The sequence below is a fragment of the Hyperoodon ampullatus genome, assembly GCF_949752795.1.
Source record: "Hyperoodon ampullatus genome assembly, chromosome: 3".
Classification (NCBI taxonomy): domain Eukaryota; kingdom Metazoa; phylum Chordata; class Mammalia; order Artiodactyla; family Ziphiidae; genus Hyperoodon; species Hyperoodon ampullatus.
The window spans coordinates 150,835,405-150,841,607 of NC_136916.1; the positions used below are offsets into that span (position 1 = coordinate 150,835,405).

Consider the following 6,203-nt stretch of genomic DNA (forward strand, 5'->3'; position numbering starts at 1 on the left):
TTAAAAAGGATCTTGCTTCCAAATTTCTTAAGTCTCAGTCGGTAGTCTGTATCTCTCCATTCCACTGGTGACTGGTGATAGCCTAAATGAGACTCTGGCTTTTTAAGAGGCTACACCCTAGTTTACCTCTTAGCACTATGGATGTTTGCTCTCTATTTGGGACTCTTCTTCCTTGGTGTCTAGGATGTCACTTTAGCCTTGTTCCTCTAGTCTGTGTGTTTTTGTTTTTTTTTTTACAAGATGGGACATATATATATGTAAAATATAGGAATTCAAGAGGGATACACTACATCCAAACAATCAGAGGAGGCTGCTTACCTCTCAATTGTTATTACAGAGATTTGCTTACTTAACGTTTACATACTTAACACTTAAACTATATTAGCTGCTTGACTTTTTCTCTTAACAAATTTGATGAATTATTAATAAAGTCCCATTTATTCCAAAATCCAAGGAAACTTCAAACTCATTCATGAGATATTTATTAAAATAACACATTTAGGGGGAAAAATCTACACAATTGTATACATTACTGAAAACTGTATACCATCATACAAAAAAGGATTTTATTTTGGGAAATTGATTCCTAATTTATGGCAAGTTTTACTTTCAGAAATAAAACCACAAAACAATCTCTTAAAGGCTGCATGCTGAGCAAGGAATGTTCTTATTCTTTGTAGGAGCTCCTTTACACTGTCAGGTACCAGGGCTCTGCATTTTAGTGTGATTTCAGCCACCAAGTCATCAACAGTAACGTGTTCTAGTTCTTTTTCTTTAATTCTTTGCAGTGTGACTTCAACTGATCCTTCCAGCCACATTCAATTAATTTAGCTCTCAGCAACTCTTTGAGGCATTCTCTTTCTCCAGTTTCTATCAACTTTTGGTTAATTGCTGCTCTCCTCTGCGCATCTTTGTTCATCTTGCTAACCACATTCTTTTCGGCTGTCCGGACCTAGACCCTCAGTAGCTCTGGAACCTAAGCACACAGAAAGCTAGCATACGCATTTCCGGGGCGGGGTCTATTCTGTGTCTTTTTACTGGTTCTTCTTCAGCGCTTTCTGGGTTTCCATATTCCTAAAAAGGTGAAGAAATACAGAAGACTGGAAGAAAATTTATCTTTAGTCCAGTAATTTAGCCACTGGTTGCTTCTTAAATCAATTTTATTTCCTTTTTGCAGGAATGTGTTTTGACGTATGCATTAATGTTATGTCTTAGTTTTTAATTAACAGGATTAGAATGTTTCTGTTACACATAATCTTCATAAACAATTTTTATTTATTTATTTATTTATTTTGCGGTACGCGGGCCTCTTACTGTTGTGGCCTCTCCCGTTGCGGAGCACAGGCTCCAGACACTCAGGCTCAGCAGCAATGGCTCACAGTCCCAGCCGCTCTGCGGCATGTGGGATCTTCCCGGACCGGGGCATGAACCCGTGTCCCCTGCATCGACAGGCAGACTCTCAACCACTGCGCCACCAGGGAAGCCCTTCATAAACATTTTTAATGATATTAGGTGAAGTAGGTGAACCATACTTTATTGTAGGACATTTAGCATTCCAATTTTTGCTATTAATAATACTCCATGAACATCTTTGCACAAAATTTTTGTATTGAGATTGTTTTTAAGAATAGTTGGGCCTCCCTGGTGGCGCAGTGGTTGAGAGTCCGCCTGCCGATGCAGGGGATACGGGTTCGTGCCCCGGTCTGGGAGGATCCCATATGCCGCGGAGCGGCTGGGCCCGTGAGCCATGGCTGCTGAGCCTGCGCATCCGGAGCCTGTGCTCCGCAACGGGAGAGGCCACAACAGTGAGAGGCCCGCATACCACAAAAAAAAAAAAAAAAAAAAGAATAGTTTACCAGAATTTTAACACTTTCTACTTACATCCCAGATTGCATTCAAAGAGATTGAACTAGTTCACAAATGGATGGGTTTTAGCTTATGCTTGTTCGACAAATGTATTGAACTGTTTTATGTGCTAGGCATTGTTCTCAGCACTTGCAATATATGTAAACAAACGGGCAAAAATTCCTACCCTTGTGAAGTTTGAGGACGGAAGAGAGAACTTAAAAAAAAAATTGTTGGGCTTCCCTGGTGACGCAGTGGTTGAGAGTCCGCCTGCCGATGCAGCGGACGCGGGTTCGTGCCCCGGTCCCGGAAGATCCCACATGCCGCAGAGCGGCTGGGCCCGTGAGGCATGGCCGCTGAGCCTGCGCATCTGGAGCCTGTGCTCCGCAAGGGGAGAGGCCACAACAGTAAGAGGCCCGCGTACCGCAAAAAAAAAAAAAAAAAAAATTGTTTTGGGGGTGTGTCAACCTTTTTGTTTCCCCAACATTCTCTGTTAATGGAAAAACTTGCTACTGCTACTTCTGTTCTTAAATATAAAGTGTGTCAAACCTATTTAAAACAGTTCATGTATTCGAGGGGGGCAGGGAGGAGAGAGGGCTCTAGGAATATGAAGGGTTATCTTGGGGGAAGAATTTAAGAGAAATAAAAAAACCTCATTTGGCCAGATGCCATGTTATTGATTTCAGTTTTCTGATTACCTGTGAATTTGAACATTTCTCCATTGTTCACCTTTGGTTTTACATGATAGTATTCATTGTTAACTTACCTTTCAGATGAATGTATGTGTGTGGTATGCTACTTAAGGAGTTACTGGTACTGTTTTTACAGCCATTTGAATGGAAAGCTGGAAGATGCAAAAATCAAACGACCATAGAGCAACTCACTGTGTACCAGATACTATGTTAGGTTTTGGGATTACAAAAATAACACAATTTATGCTCTCTGAAAGCTTACCATCTAGGAAAACTGGTTCTTATACTTGGAGCGGAAGAATGCCAGACGATGTTTGTTTAAAATTCAGTTTCTCAGGTTCTCACCCACCAAAAGTTTTGATTCATTGGGTAGGGAATGGAGGGCACAGGTAGTTACAATTTAAGTTAGCTTCCTTTTGATTGTGGTGCCGCTGATTCGCACTGAGAAACTGTACAAATAGGACTATAGAGAAATGAAAGAAACGTTAGATTTAAGATGCCAGCACTTGTAGGCCGGGAGGAGCACACACTGGGTCCAGTTTACGTAGAAACTTTGATCCTCAGCTCAAGAGCAGTAGATCTCTGACAACCTCTTACCGGTGCTGACACCATCAGGGGTCGGAGGGTGCCGAGCGGGGAGCGGGGTGTGCCTGCGGGTCGGAAGGCCAACGGGAGCGCAGGGTCTCCTCCTCAGTCTCCACTCACCACCGGAAGATCCACCCCCTTCATCTGGGCCACGCCCCTCGGTGGCCGGTCACCAACGACACCAGGGCCGGAAGTGACGACACCGGTGAGGCCTTTTGGGCGGGGCCTGGGCCGGGGAGCTCGAAAGGCTGCGATTTCACATCGGAAACAAAACAGCGGCTGCTCGAGAAGGAACCTCAGCTGCTAGAGGCCGGTGGTGGCGGCGAGGAAAGGGTAGGTGCCCGCCGGGGAGCTGGGGAGAGAAACACACCCCTCATCCGGCGCCGACACGGGTGGCTGCGGGCAGGGCCGGGCCCTTTGTCGTTGTCGGGGCCGCGGAGCCGGTGTCCTCGAGAATGGGGAGCGGGGTGCGGTCGGGCGGGCACCAGGGAACCCCGTGTGGAGAACTAGTAGGGGCGGCCCGTTTCTCGGGCTCCGGGCGCGGCGCGCGATCAGGTTGAAGAGAGGTTCCCCTTCACAGCCTTGGTCCGGAAGTGCTGGTTTCCCGAAGACATCTCAGGGCGCAGGTGCCTTGGGCGGGGATTGACCGTCTTGCCTGGAGTGGAGCAGGAGAAAGAGGAAGCGCCTGGCGCTGGGTCTGGTTGAGCAACTGTTGAAACTCTGCGCCTCATGCCCTGAATGTGTCCCTGTCCAGGGGAAGCGAGTGGCACTCAGGGCTAAGTTCCTTCTGTCTCAGTTCGGGGCGGAATACAACAGGGTCTGCCTGATCGGGACTGTCACGAGGCATGTATGTCCAGTGCTTTGCATGTATTTTAGATACTTGACGTTTTCATCTCGCTAAAATTCCTTTCAAATAAATATCTGCTTCTCTTGTAGGAAAGTAACTTAATAATTTTAAAAAGCGTCGCTTGCCTGCTTTGGACAAGATGAATAAAGTGTTCAAGGTTTACTATGGGAGATACGAATAGCATGCAAATTATGGCAGAGTACATTGTAAAAGTCATAGTATTCTCTGAAGTTTGAGGCAGGTAGAGATTACATCTGGTTAAGGGCATCTTGTTATTTACGGTATCTTTTACAGTGGAAAGGTTTACACTCTCGGAGTTGAATTGAGGAGGGCATGATATCAGAAGGTGTACTAGGAAGAGGGGCCCTCTGGATCCTAAGGGTCCAGTGACCCAGTGTGCACATTTAATAACTGTTATGAAGGAGGATAAAAACAGGAAAGTAGATTGGAACCTGTTGCATTTGGCTGATTTCAGTCACCTGCAAAAGCCAATTTCAGTTCTCCTTAACTCATTGGCAGGGTTCAGCCAACTTAAACCCCCTCCCACCTCCATTTAATAACAAGCCCTTAATAATGAAAAGGAGCCTATTTATTGAGTGGATGGATTCCCTCACCTCTACCCGCCTTCCCCAAAGTAAAGTAGATGATAGAAGCGGCATCGATCATCAGCTTTTCCATTCGTCTACTCCTCGTCCTTGGGTAGATAGTTACCACAATTCTGGGCATACTTTCCTCTGAATGGATATGATCTAGTGCTGCATTTTAAGTTAATGGCTGCCCCTAGTCCTAGACTGCTGCGTGAATTTCCATTTGGGGAGAACTGGAGGATTGGAGTTGGTCTCTGAGAATCATTCTGGCAGGAAGGATATAACATTTGTCAGCAAGGCTAATGTGGTCCTCCTCTCTCTCAGATCCAGGTCGCCTCTGCTCCTGCTCTCCCACTACTGTTACATCAGATTGCAGGGAGAGACTTCTTTTGGATGTATTCTGAAAAACCTTTCAGAGCCCGCTAATACTGCCTCTCCTTCATGGGACAGATGCCAGGCAGATTTGGAAGGTGTTTTGAGCTTTGCTTTTCATAAGTTTTGTGATAAGAACTTTGCTTTAGGTACGTGGGGGCTAGAATGGATAAGAGATTTGAGGTGACTTTTGCATAATATATATATGAGATATAATGAAAATTTGACCTTTGGTGGTGGCAGAAGCTTAGAAAGGAAAAATATCAATATGAAGAGGACATAACAGCCAATTGAGGCGCAAGGAGTAAAGTGTAAAGTTGACTAGGAGGCTTTAAGTTTAGAGAATGGGGGAGACGATTACAGAAATAAGGAAGTTAGAGGCAAAGAACTAGTCTAGAGAGGAAGATGATGAGGAAACAGTTTGGAAGTCTCACTTTTGAAGTGCCAGCAGTTAAGTATCCCATGGACAGGCCTGGAGCTGTAAACATGGGTCACTTAAATAGACTTAGCAGTTGATGTTGGAGCAGTGGAGGAGATGCCTAAGGAAAGAGGGGGGACAAGGAAGCCCAGGCAGAGCCTTAGGAGCACTTATAATGAGGGGGTGGAGGAGGATGAGGAACCAGCTGAGGGGAATGAGTGGTGGGAGGAGAACCTCCATAGTGCAGTGTCATAAAAACTGAGGAAGGGAGGGAAGCTTCAGGAAGGAAAAGGTTGTCAGGGATTTTCAGTATTAAGCCTGTTTGTAGGAGAAAAGAACCTGAAGCTTTAGAGCAGCACTGTCCATTAGAAACATAATGTGAGCTACAAAGGTTAATTTTACATTTTCTAATGAGCAAAGATTTTTGAGATAGAAATAGGTAAAATTAACTTGAATGATATATTTTATATAACCAATACATTTAAAATATTTTTATTTCAACATGTAATTAATGTAAAAACATATTTGTCTGTCTTCCCCTCTAGACAGTAAGCTCCTTAGGTGAACAGAAGCATCATCTGATTCACTGGCACCCCTGTTACCTATCACAGTGTATGGTTATGTAGAAGAAACCCAATAAGTGTTTGTTGATTAAAGGGTATTAATGTTTGGTTTTCACAATGCCTTGTACAGTTCCTTAAGTTGATCTAAAGCAAATGAGAGAATGCAAGTATTGCTGAGTGTAGTCAATGATTTACAAATTAATTAGGTGTGAATAGTCATTTTCTTCATTAAAGATTAGTTGTGTTCTACCCATTTCCACAACAAATTTGATACAATGACTCAGGGTAATTATA

At 44.2% G+C, this 6,203-nt stretch overlaps 1 pseudogene across 1 annotated transcript; it reads right to left on the reverse strand.

Annotated features, from left to right (window-relative positions):
* Positions 1-466: 466 nt before the first annotated feature.
* Positions 467-919, reverse strand: LOC307050813 (transcription and mRNA export factor ENY2-like; annotated as a pseudogene). The gene has a single exon. The product of its transcript is annotated as a transcription and mRNA export factor ENY2-like (transcript).
* Between the last annotated feature and the right edge of the window lie 5,284 nt (positions 920-6,203).